The sequence below is a fragment of the Ischnura elegans genome, chromosome 6 (assembly GCF_921293095.1).
Source record: "Ischnura elegans chromosome 6, ioIscEleg1.1, whole genome shotgun sequence".
In the NCBI taxonomy this organism is placed as follows: Eukaryota; Metazoa; Arthropoda; class Insecta; order Odonata; family Coenagrionidae; genus Ischnura; species Ischnura elegans.
The window spans coordinates 79,670,407-79,684,589 of record NC_060251.1 but is presented as its reverse complement, the minus strand read 5'-3'; the positions used below and the strand labels follow the sequence as shown (position 1 = coordinate 79,684,589).

Here is a 14,183-nt window from a genome sequence, read left to right as displayed (position 1 = left end):
GGAGTTGCAAGGTAGACTCGTGGTGCTGATGAAAGGATCTCCCAACTGTCGCAGAGAGGCCATCTCCCACTCGTGAACCTGCCGGAGTTGACGCAGAGCAGCCTACGCCGCGGAACGGAATCGCCACGATCAGCAGATCGAGAGCCCCGAAAATTCAACAAACTGTAAGAGAAAAAGCCACGAAATCCCAACCCCCCCCCCCCTCAAGGAACAGAAGAAAATTCCCACTTCACCAAGTCAAGAAGAGAATTCATTAAAAACATTGATAAAATTCCCCCGCACAAATAGAGAAGAGGACAGTACTTCCCCCTATTACCGTGTGAATTTCTGTGCAATATCTATTTCGTTGTTTCATATTTCCATCCCCCCCCCGTTTCTTGTTTTTTTTTATTTGTCCCCTTTTCTTGTGGTTTTTGTATGGGTTATGAATGTGAAAACGTGTAGCGTGATTTTTTTTTTGGGTTTAGGTTAAGGACTGAAATTTTTCTGTTGTGCAGCATAGTGAATTATGCGTTGTATTTCATTGAATTCAAGGAGAAGAGGTTAATTGTTACTTTTGCCATTGATTTGCTTGTATTTGTAAATGATCATATTTAAACTCATTAAATTTATGTTGAGCGAACTACGCAGTCGAACGGCTTTCTTTATCCGAACGCTCCTGTCTCAGGTCTCATCACCCCTAAACTTCCCCTCCTACCCTTTCCCAAAATCCCATTCCCTCGCCCCAGGTGCACGGAATATCCCCGCTACACCTCTGACCTCCCCTTTGGCCCTCCAATCTCCCCCTCCCCGAATGTGCCCCGCGCGGTGGGGTTACAATACCAATGGTAAAATTTATGAAATAACCAATAGTAATTTTTACAATCAAATACACATGTTACGGTATTAATGTATGGAAATTACTAAAGGTGTTTTATATGTATTTTATAATGGGTACCGAATTTCACAGTTAAAAAGTCATCTTGACTTTATGCCACTTATGATATAGTGTCAATTGCTATCTAGTCTTTTTGTCAGAAAAGTATGTGTTGTCATTGATACCAGGGTCGAAGTGAATTCAATTTTGTGGACATTCCACTGGATTATGCGATCCCTTAGTGTTTTAATTTATTTTTCATTTTTACTTCTACATCATGTCCGCAAGAAGTGAATCATTTATGAACATTTAACTCTACTGCTTCTTATTTTAAGTGTTTATACATAACTCATAGAGCGGCATTTCTGAATGAGCGATGATCCCTCATTGTGTTCGCGTAATCCACGCCGTGAGAAATGTATGCATCATGGGCGTTAAATTCTCGCCCAATCTCCATACATTTGCAAAACCACACGCATTCAAAAGAGGAGGAGGCGTTTCAATGCAAACTCCATCGAGCCAGCTTCGTTTCCCTCGCAACCATTTCCTCCCCCAACAAATACCACGTCTTCCGCTCTTGCTCTGTGCCGTCGTCGTCCAGAGGGACATTGTTGGTTGTGAGAAGGCATTTACGCAGTCACCGCGGACGCGTTGTCGTGTCGGGATCATGCGATTTTTCATCGCTTGTCCCCAAACCTCTCTCCCTCTCGCTCTTTCGGATTTCGGATCGACTCTGTGGGCGTGGGAGAAGCCGCCGTTGAAGCGGCGAGGGAGGAAGAGTGAGGAATGACGCGGAATAGGAAGATGAGCTCGCATCCTCTTTGTCCATGAGTGAACTGCGTGAAGAGAAATCATTATTTTCCCCTTGACAGATCTTTTTCTCGTGACGATTCACCTGTTTATTTGATTGTATATTAAAAACATACTTTGATTCTGTGTGATGAATTCTGTTATTTGAGAAGCAGGATAACTAGCGACGTGAGAAGCAAGAAAGAACGATACCTCCACTGCACAAACGCTAAACAATCCCCCACCGAATCGCCCTAGTAGTACTAGATGAGCGGATTTGATTCGGCCTTTTAACTATGAAATGGCGATGATTTGGAATGTAAGGATGAGATCAAATTGGAGATAGGTAGGGTCAAATGGGAAGAACAATTTCGGTTTTGAAGAAATGTCCATATCGTCGTTTGGCTTTGGCACGCCCATTTTCCTTCGCATCAATAAAAAAATGATATCTATACATTTGAGTAAATTAAACAAAATTAATAAGCTATATGTGTATCATAAAACTATATGACATAAATAATTTTTAATTGATTTTTAGCTGTTATTCTTGGGGTGTTAGCAGTCAGTAGGCATTTGGTACATGAACTGGGAGAAAGTTAGAAAAAAGTCCATCACTTCCATGAATGAATTAATGCATTCAAATCCAATTTTTTATGGAGTGAATATGGGAATTATAAGAATTATCTTCGCATTAGAACATAAAAAGCTAGTTCTGATCGTTTTCTTCGCCTACATTCGAGCCTTTGGCGTACAATCGGTCAGATGTGATTCGTATATTCATTAATTTTAATGCAGTCAGAAGACATTTTGTACATAAGCTGGGAGAAAGTTAGACACGATCTCATTACCTCAATGAATTAGGTAATACATGCATATAAATGTAATTGTAATGCGGTGAATTTGGGAATCACATGCATTTTCTTTGCATTCAATCGTAGAAATAGTTAATTCAGATTGTTTTATTTGTCAAAATTGGTGCCTTTTGTGCACAATCAGTAAATAGATAAAAATTACCTCAATCAATTGCCTAAACGGTGAATTTGGAAGTCGAATTAATTTTCTTTGCATTCCATCATAGAAATAATTAATTCCAATTGATTTATTCCGTTAAATTTCTGTGCAATTGGTCAGATGCTACGATGCGTCCATTTATGAATTTTAATGGGGAGCATATTTAACCACGAAGATGGCGATCCCGCTGAATATATGGATGACATCAAATGGGAGAGAGGTTGAGGTCAAATGGGACGACGACAATGTAGGTTTTGGTGACATGCAGGTCCATACCGTACCCCCTCTCCTGATTTGTGTTCAGAGAGGCTTAGGCATACCTATTTTCCTTCGAATCAATAAAAGAAGAATTACGTGTGCTTGAGCTAATTAAAGATTAGAATTATACATGTATGATCAAAAACTATATGCCTTAAATGATTATTAATTAATTTTAACGGTTATTTTTTGGGCCGAAAGCAGTAAGTAGGAATTTTGTACGTAACCTGGGAGAAAGTAAGACCCGATCCCATTACCTCAATTAATAAATAAAATAGTGATATAAATAAATAAAATAAAAATAAAAAATAAATTAAAAAATAAAATTAGCAAATACAAATTCAATAGAATGGACAAGGGAAACGTATGAATTTTCTTAACATTCACTTAAAGAAAAGGCTAATTCTGATTGTTTTATTCGGCTGAATCGCTGTACAATCGGTCAGATGCTCATGAATTATAATGTGCTGCATGTTTAAACATGAGATGGCGATCATGGGGAATATAAGGATGAGATCAAATGGGAGAGAGGTTGGGGTCAAATGGGACGACGACAGTGTAGGTTTAGGTGACATGAACGTCCATACCGTACCCCTTCCTACCGATGTGTGCTTAATGTAGGCTTAGAGGCAGAGGACGCCACGCCGCCACCGATCGCAAGCCAACCTCCCGGGGAAGGGGGGCGGGCGGCCAGTCACAGAGATGGAAGCGGCCGGCGAATATGGGAAGGGAAGAAGGCCGGATAAGTTTGGCGGAAGGGAAAGGGAGAGAGAGAATTTGGAGCTGGAGCGAGTGGTCGGCGGAGGCTGGATGTATCGGGATGGGAATGAAATGGAGTGCGTGGGTTTTGCCCTGGCGGCTTGCTGATTGGTGGATGCGGCGGCGCTCAACGGTTAGCGTCCAGTCAGGAGTGGGGGGGGGGGCGGAGGAATGTTGGGGAGGGGAGGTGATTGTATTGCGCGAGGATGGGGTGGTTGAGGACAGTCAGAAGGGTAGGAGGAAAAAGTTCACTTGAGAGATGTCGTGTTTTCGATATACCGCACCTCCTGATGGAGGATTCAATATTTTTATCGCCGCACGTTGGATCAAATGGGTTGGACGAATAATTTTTTCCCTGCCTGATGGAAGGAGAGAAAAAAAATGACTCATGTGACCTGTTAAGGGTTAGTGTGGGTTTATAATCGAAGAGAACCATACGTGGAATTGTTGATTCGGCACTTCGCGTTCATTTCTTAGAGAGCAAATGGAAGTATAAAACCTCCCTGGTAGCAATTAAGCAACTGATTATTTTCTCATTAAAAGTAAGATTACTCTTTTTCCAGTGAGCCATTTCTCTTCAAGAAGGACATGGTATGGCATTTGAAGAGATGACCGACAGCTAAGGAAATATGCGCCATGAGGGAAGAGTTTACAAGGAAAAACGTCCCATTCGACGGACGGAGTGTTGCGCTTGAAATATCCTCCACACAACATTCAAGTAGGAATCGAGAGGCTCTGAAAATTCTCTGATACTTCCGGGACTTGAACCTGGGCCCACGGGGTGGGAAGCCAACACTCTAGCAACCAAATTAGTTTAACCCATTATAGCCTAATGTTACGATGAAATCTATCGATTCAGCTTTAACTTTGTGAAAATATATGTTTGAAGTGAAAAATACACAACCTTGGTAAATTTTCACTGGAAATTGTTAATTGGTACGAAGCGTTTCGACACTCAAGTACGCGAGGTGTCATTCCCATGTACTTGAGAATGGCGCCTCAGCGTCTAAACGCGTCGTTCCAATAAATAATTTCCAATGAAAATTTACCAAGGCTGTGTATTTTTCATTTCGCGTAATGTTACGTCTAAGTAACATCAAAAATGTATACATTTTCAGCACTATTTAGGAAATATTTAAACTTTGTGTTAAGTCCCCTCTACAAAGCACTCAAGCAGGGACCGTGCAGCCTCTGAAAAATCTTTGTCACCGCCAGAATTAGAACCCGAACCCCCTGGGTGGGGGGCCAATAGTCTAGTCACCGCACCAATCCGATCGCTAGGAAAATACTACCAACATTTGCTAACATTTGTGCGTTTTTAGGGAAAACTATGGCTAGGGCTTAATATCTATGCGAGGCTTAAAAATAAGCTCATGAAAAGCGTTATTGTAGGACGTAAGTTTAATCACATGGCATGTTATCATTTCTACCGTTTAAGTTTTGAAGTTGTCAATTTGAGTCTATCACATTTATTAAGTCGTAATGTTTTAAATAAATTCACATACTCAGTGAGCATTTATGTTTAAAGCTACCTTAAAAGCATATTTTGTATTCTTCCCTTTATATATAGGCAATATGTTTCGATAAGCATTCAACTACACTTGCTAACTGGCTGATAGCTAACTCCAACTTTAAAAAAATAAAATACGGTGAGGTCATTTGAAAAGTTCACGAAAATAAATGTGGATGCCTAAAATAACCCGTGGCCAATTTACTTTGATACAGTTAATCCTTTTAATACTTTCCGGTTTTAGAAATCTCTCGTTCGTACTGTACCTCGATTAGGTGTTGACCAATCAATTTCAGTTAAAAAGGAATCATCCGCAAGCATCATTGCAGTGGACGAAAGAAGAAACGAAGAAAACGTTTTTTATTCAAATCCAACTTTCCAGTAGAAATGAAAATATTTCGAATGTATAGAAAATAAAATGTCGACTGAGCAAAAAAAATACTGGAGGTGTTACTGCGGTGGATTATATGCAGCTTTACTGCGGATTCATAATTTCTAATTGAGAATCATGCAAGGCTTTCTTTCGCTCATAAAAGAATCGATGGTTATTATTTTTTTAAATATATGGTTTATGATATTGAGAAGATTTTTTTAATGTAACCGCGGTACCAAATAGAGCCATAAATAGCTTTTCTTATCGAGGGGCAGTGGATTGGAAGATAAGAAAGCATATCAAAATCCGCAACTTTTTTAATATAAGAGTGATAGTCGCATCAATACACATGTTGATGTATTTATTTTTCGGAAGACGATCATAACGTTGCAGAGTATTTTCTAATAGGGAAAATTACAACATGGGGGTAGGAAATGCTGCGGAAGGAGTATTTTATGCCCCATTATAGATTGAATTTTTTAAGTTTACTATTTTCTCTTATTGAACTTTCGTTTCTTTCTGCTTCCTCCCCCTCTAGAAACTTCCTCTAGTCTTTTCAGCAGTACTTAATAGGTTTTCCTTTCTTCGATTTCTCATGTGGCCGCCAATTTTGTATCTTTCACTCACGCAGAGTTATACGTCCTAAATTTGTAGGCAAACAACGATATTTGTTTATTGTGTATATCATCTCTTATTTCCCTTTCCATTTCCAGAATTTTACTACCTTTTTTCTTAATTTGCTTACATTATTTGATTTCTCCATCAACTTCTCATGTACCACCCCGCCATTACTAATAGCCTACAATTGGTGTCTTTAAAATCCCAAACTTCGATCTCGTATAATATCAACTAGCATTTCGAATGATGCTATTTTTATTTTCCAAGTTAATGCTCATGTAACATATTTTAGGAAATCTTAGTGCACTTTATCCTTTCACTACTCCACCGTTGATTCCTGGTCTGCTTGCTTTCGATAAATACCACGCTTAGATACACATTGTGCGTAATAATTTCTCAGTCAGAATTTAAAAAAGCATCATCATGGTGTTTCATCATTTTCTAGTTTTTCTACGTTCCAAAAACTGTCATTTTTCGTAAAGTATGGGTGAAGGAATGATATACATGCTGGAAAAAGAATGTTGAGGATGCACATGACGTTTACGACTCGCGGAAAAAAATAAAGCACCCCCCAAAAATATAGGGTTGTCGCGCACCCCATGCGTGCGGAACTTTCTGCACCCTTTTTACAACGATCTGGAGCGCGAGAGTGCGATCGGAAATGGGGATATTTTTTACACGAAAGAAAAAAATATAAAGAAAGGTTTCATTTTATTCATTTCCGAAGTCGTTACCGTGGGGCGGTCATTCATTAGGTGGATCCAACCTCCGCTCCCACCATTTTTATTTCCACGGCAAAGCAATGAGGTGAGAGGAGTAAAGGGAGACTTCGGCTAACCTTTCCCCACCCTCTCCCTCGCATGGGCAACGAGAGAGGAAGAGAGATATATAAAGGCCTAAAAATAATAAAGTTGTTTTCGCCCTTCCACACCCTAAAAGAGTACGTGTGTAGGTAGGATATAGCAGTGGCGTGGGTGGGTTTAAAAAAATCCTTTTTTTTGTCCAAGTGTTTCGGCGGGAAAATCCGCGAGAAGGTGTAGAGAGAACGGGGGAAGAGAGGAGGGTGGTTCGGTGGCGAGCGCGATTAAAAAAAGAAAAAAAAAACACTGCCCAAAAGCGCACTCATTGCCGGTTAAAAGGAAGGGTGGTGCTAGTGGTGGTGGAGATCCGGGGATTGGCGTGGGGAGTTGTTTTTATTTACGTTTTTTTTTTCCTTTTTATCGCTTGGTAGTGCGGGTTGTGCGGCTTTTGGGGTGAGGAAGCGAACGGTGACCGGGTTGGAGGAAGAGGCTTGGAGGCGGGGACCACCAAAGAGTATTTGCGTGCGGTGATTCTATAATTCTATCCTCTCTCCCGTACCGGTGATGGGGTTGAGGATGTTCGCGGGTTTGGGGCTGGGTGAGGAAAATCCTCACCTTCCTACTACCACCCTTTGAAACGGGTGGAGAATTGCTGAAAGTGGGGAAAAAATCAGCGGCAGTGCAGAGATAAACGCCCGAAAATGCTTTCGGGAGAGGCGGAGAATATTTAGTGGGCGTTGGATGATGATGATGGGCGCGTCTCCCGTGGAGACCGTATTGTTTGACGGGAAAATTGTTTGTAATCCGCCCTGGACTTGAAAGGCCCACATTAATTTTACTTTAAAAGCCACGCGAAAGATCCCGTAAGCACTTGTTTCGTGCCCATTTCGAAATGCAGACAATATAAAATCAAACATTTAAAAATGGTGATGATTATACTCATATGGTGGGGTGGAGATGATTCAGGCATTTTGAATCAAGCCTGAAATACGTTCTACATATTTGTTTGTCTTGTTGTCGTATTTTTTCCCTTCACTCATGAATTACATTACATTCTAAATTCGTTTTTTATCGGCAGTTCACAAAATGAAAACTTCTCTGAAGTAAGGATCCTATAAATAGTTACGTTTAAATGCTGTAAAAAGATGTGAATGAAATAATCCATTGCTAAAAGTGTATTCAAGCGTGGATAATAAATAGTATTCGATAGCATCTACCGTTTTAAGCATTGTAGACTATATATTATAATTAAGCAAGAATAATAAAAATGATGTAAAATTAGTTCGTAAAAATCAATTATTTAAAAAACAAGCATGCACATTATCGTATATAGAAATAAGTCAAATATACGAAAAGGGCATAACAAATGCGACATCAATAATAGGGGATCAAGCAATGATGCGATTCACCGTCAAGAGATTTTATTGTATAATACTAAAAAAACTGGTTTAACTTAGAAATAAACAGTGTATATTCATGATGACCGAATGGTGAGTATTTTTTATGAATCACTCTTCTATCTATGTCCAACTAAGTCTGAGTAAGAAAATATTTTTCAGAGAGCGAGGAGAGATTTATCTCTGTTCTATTTTTGCTGGGAAGTAATGCTATTTTTAATTATACTTATCCTAAAATTTTGAAATCAATGAAAGCATTTTGACCACTATCAATTCGACGGTAGTTGCACACCTCGTTAATCCTTTCTAACTCAGAACTGAGCTTAAAAAAATTAAATTTCGAGACTTCTCATATTAAAAATGTGAAAATTTTGTCCTCGACCATGATTATTGTGGCTGTTTCATATTTCTCCTTTATACTTTACAGCACAAAAGAACACGTAGTTTAAATATTTCCTGAATAGAGCTGAAAATGTATATATTTTTGATGTTACTTAGAAGCATCATTGGGTTATAATGAAAGATATAGTGTCCGGCGTGATGCGGTGGAAATCTTTGATATTCAGCTTATTAAAACAACTTGTCTGTTTCCACACTATTTTATATTTACCGACCATAGTTTCGGCAGCTTGTGCCATTGTCAAGGCACAAGCTGCCGAAACCATGGTCGGTAAAAATAAAATAGTGTGGAAACAGACAAGTTGTTTTAATAAGCTGGGTTATAATGGGTTGAATACCGCAGTAACTTCAACCCGTAGTTAGTCTCTTCCCTCACGGACTAAGGGTTAATTCCGGTGGGATTGCCAACGATCTCTCCAGTCGAATAAGAGAAAGGGAAGTAAGCGAAAGAGGCGTGTAAAGGTGTGTGGTGGCGCTCACCCATTGATAGAGGGCGGTCGTCTGAACTGAGTTCCTCTTCCGGATAAGCGACCCTGGATTACCCCTTGACTATCTCTTTACATCCCTAGCGCTCTTGGCCCATGCTCATCTTCCTCTTCAGCACGAGCCAAATGCCCTTCTCGTGTCCATGATTTTTTCTCCATGCCGCCCAATGCGTTTCAACGATGCAAACTAAGTGTTGCTATCTTGCTATTTTGAAGAAGAATTATGGCTATCTTTATTTATCTTACGTACAGTTATGCCATCGTACATTTTAGTTTTTATTCTTAACGGAAATCTCGTAATGCGGTGCTGGATAATAAAACTGTGGCCCTAAGAAAACGAAAATGACTTATTTACATTCTTATGTAATAGTGACCGTGATTATTAGCTGAAATTAATTGTACTGCGTATCGAAGATTTTTTGTTTCAATAAATAAATATTTTACCAGCCTATGCGTTACAATTTCTTGGAAAATAACAATTTTTTCTTATTTAACTGACAAGTACGGGGTTGGGAAAATGGAGTAAACGTGTTCTGGCAATTAATTTTACTATTCATGGCAATAATTTATCCTTAGAGTAATTGCGAATTATTTTCACTTTTTTCTTACACTTCAGATAGATATAATAAAATTTTCTGCGTGATAATTTCCATTTAAATATCCCAAACGCTTTTAATATGCTTTTCATCAAAAATACGCCTGAAAAGGTTTCCTTCACCATCATTATTCTGATAAATTTGCATAATTTATTCTCCTATTTAGTAGTATTTTACTTTATGGAATGATTCTTTACTAGTATTCAAGACGTTATAAGATGATTTTGTCATTTTTATTATGTTACGTGCTATGAAATGGCTCCATGGTCACTAGGCTATCAGTATACTTCTAAAGGTAGAAATAAGTAAGAATAACCAACCCTGGTAAAGGTCACATACGAATGCACAGCGCCTAGATAGGAAGAAATACGTGAAGAAAGAAAGATTTGCAATGAGTTGGTTGGCCGAAGAATAGAAGAATAAAGATAGCTGTTTAGAACCATGCGTTTGAGAAGACGTCATGCAATAAGGCATAGTATTACGTGAGGGACATAGTGGTGGGAACTATTTTAAAAAATATATAAATATGCGCTTAAGGAATAGCACACGAAAATAAACATAAGGGAACTGAATGAACTAGATAATGAAAGGGAGAAATCGTGGGTGGCTGTTTTCCAATTTATTGTAACGATATGAATGAAGGTATGAAAGAAGAATACAACTTTTCGGCGGCCTCGACAACTTGCTCAGAAGTAAAAATCAGAATTAAATGTGCCTTTATTTTAAAATCCTTTTTTCGCATATAACGCGTGGTATTTCCAAAAAGATATTCGCTTACAATACTCCGCCTATGCCTTAATCCGCATATATAAATAAGTAAGCTTCTAGTACTGGGTAGGTTTTTCAACCGGTAGATCTCTAGATGCGTTTCTCTTAAACGTATACTCTCAATACATTAAAGCAAATCCGAAATTCTATCCAAAAATTATGAAATGCATATAAATATAAATGTGTCATTTATATCGTGTATTGAGTAGGTTTTTTAACTGGTAGATCACTTGCATGTTTCTTATATATGTATACTCTTAATCCATTAAAGCAAATCCGAAATTCTATCGCATTAAATTATGAAAACATATGTTTGATGAGAAATAATCAAACTCAAAGTACCATCTTATTAAAAGAATCTTTGCGTAGGTGTCTAAAAATAAGTGATCCTCTGATTTTACTTTTGTATCAGTTATTCAATTGTTATAATTTTGCTTCCATAATAATATCTCTCTAATTTTAATGCTGATTTAGTGTTAGAAGAATAATTTTTTTTAATTATACTGCTATACGATTCTCTTGTTACCCTTATGTTTATTGTCAATTGAGTTATTTGATTTATTTATTTATGGATGCGTTTAATGTTCATTTAGTGTTAGGAGAATTAATTCAGTTATTTTTTCATATTGTTGAATGATTCCCTTTAACCCCTATGTCCACGGTCAAATCACACCTTGAAATTTAATACTATATTCTAAAGGAGTTCAAACTACTGGAAAAATGAAATTGTTTATTTATATTTATTTACTTTTCATACATTCTTTTTGTCACCGAATGTACGAATTCACCCCTACTTTATCCTTTTCATCCCATTACACACCTCCACCCCTGATTCTCTCTTTTCCCGCCACCCCTGGCCTTTTTTCCCGGACCGAAGCGAACAACATGGTCCGCCCATTCGTGCGATTATAAATCTCCGCGCGATGGCGTTACTACACGCCGTGGGATTCCGGGTTACATGGCTGGCACCTGAGATGATGACACTTGCAACAGGAGAGGCAATATGGGGATGGGATAGAGAAACCATATGCTGAGTTGTTTAATCGTGTAATAGAGAGAACGTGGAACGCGTTATGCAAGCGAAAGGACTTAGCCATGCGCTCAGAACTTTGTGTGGACATTATTTCGTCGTGTTTTTCATCGTGAGCGATAAAATATTTGAATGGAAGTTTAAATGGGTGTGCTTGTCTTTCAACGGAACAATAACCGAGCATAACCCTTCATAATATTCAAACCCTTGACTTGACTCCAGAGACAGCAGTGGAGTTATTAAATTCTATTGCGCAGAGAGTAAAATCCTTGTTCCCCAACTCTCGTTATTGCATGACCTTGTTGCAGGATATACTTATTTTTTATGCTATGAGAGACTCTTTGATTATATTTACCACGATCGTAGCTAATTATGTGGTTTTTAATACACTTTAATTATTTTATGATGGTCTCTGAGGCATCATGTATCATATATTTCACGCTCACTTAACAGGATAATGATAATGAGATGATATTTTTAAAAAATGCTCTGAATTCATTTAAGCAAATCGTGTAATCAAATTATAAATTCTATCCAATGAAATTATGTTAATATATATTTATCAGGCACCATTGATTGAAAAAATGTAGCTGGTGGGGCATGGGTTTTGGTGAAGTTATGCGACAATGTCAACGTAATAGCAGTGCGTACTCCATCAATGAATCCCTTACCCTGAGGGAATAATTTGAAGTCCGAGACTTCCGCGCTTTTTGGCATTGCACAACGAAAGTATGCAATATTAGAGGCCAACTTTAATAGTTTTTTATATTACTCATGGTTTTACCATGCGGAGGGTTCTTTCACCACTAGTATTAGTTTTGACATTCAAAATTTCCGCCTGACAAGCGCTTTCCATGAATTCAACAATTTATTCGTGCAGAGTGCTATATATCGGAAAGAATCCGGTATCTATGCAATAATCCTATGAGTGTAAGTAAGTCCTACAAGTCTTTGTAAAAAATATTTCAACACATTTTTCATTAGTCTCATAAGGGTGGTTTTTTCTCTGAAGGGGCTCAAGGCTCTGACAGGCAAAGAGTCTCCTCTTATTTTAGATTAAAAACAAAAACATACAACCATTACTGTACGAAACATACTCTTTATTTTAATATGAAAATTATCAATATGAAATTAAACGAATGAGGCACCGTAATACAAAAACAAAAAAAACGTATTTATAACCGCAATAAAAATCTTGTCTATTTTTTTATGCATCTGTGGGGGACCGTGCCCCCCTGACCCCCTAAATCGACCTATGTAATAATGTTCATGCTACTAGCTAAAATCTTTATTGAATTCCTGGAATGGGAGCTGCATTGTGCTTGCAGTGTATCAATAAATCCAACGTTCCCAAATTGGCTGGAGAAGAAGGTGGAAAATTGGTGCGAGAAAAATATAATTTAGGACCATGAATATTTATAGCATTGAAGTGCAAAGTCTTTAGTCACCTAGTTTGAGGATAGTTTAAAATATCGCATTATGCCCCCACCGAGTGTTTCAAAGAGTGTTGTAGCGAAATACGAAAATAGCAGAGTTATCTAAATTTGGAATTTATTGCTGTTTTCCCTCCCATTTGGGTCAATTAAGATTCGTTCTGTTGATTGTTGAGCTTTTTTCAGAATCAATGCAGTAAAAATTGTTTATTCGTATTAATAATTGTTTTTTCGACCAACTAATTCCCATTATTTTCTGCGTTTTCATTTCAGTGAGTTTTTCCAACAATTTTCAAATATTTCTTTATTGTTATAATTTTTATTTTCCAACAGAATACGGCAAAGTCTTCCCTGTTGAATAAAACCAACGGGTAAGAATTGGATGGAGGTCACCCTCTATACGGGCAGTCCCACGTGTGCCGATGAAAGTCATCACGAGCTTAATCGCTAGATTGCGTTGCTTTTAGCACAGATGTTGAAATGGATGGTAGTTTTTGAGATGCTGGGCAAATTCCCCATCAATTAAGATTATCACTCATGGTCATTTAGGAGTCTTGGCAGATCCAAAGACTTAGGCATGAGTGAGTAGGTATAATTGCTGGAAATGGGGGAGAATGTGTTTTATTCACGAGAGGCAACGCAAAACCTTCGGAGATGTCTGATAGCTAATTAAAGCTTGCACTCAACCACTTATGCTGATTCATCCGAAAGCCATGACTCTTGACAGGGGTGCTGAGCGCTTAATCTAAGAGCCCGTCGTTATTTTGCTGAAAGAGGCCAGATGAGAACTAATTACAAAGATATACAAGGCAAATAGTTGCTGTATAAAATCGTGATCAGCTCTTAACGGATGTGATAATTCCGAGAAAGGCGTCACACCTCCTAACACTTTCTGCAGATGGGTGCTGTCAAAATCATGGCTTCAGTGACGGGAATGAGCATTGCTAGCGGTCAAAAGTCGTGATAAGATGACCAGTTTGAAAAATTTTATCTTATTATCATAATAACAGTGCAATCATTCAGATTTTTCAATGTCGTCTACTTTAGCTCATAATTGCACCAAAGAAATCTTGACGCAAATACTTACTTGGAATTTTATAG

The 14,183-nt window shown here is 38.2% G+C and overlaps 1 protein-coding gene across 1 annotated transcript in view; it reads right to left on the bottom strand.

The window, feature by feature from the left end:
• LOC124161412 (pituitary homeobox x-like) overlaps nt 1-14,183 on the bottom strand; it is a 253,210-nt gene that overhangs the window by 68,116 nt on the left and 170,911 nt on the right. The window lies entirely within an intron of this gene.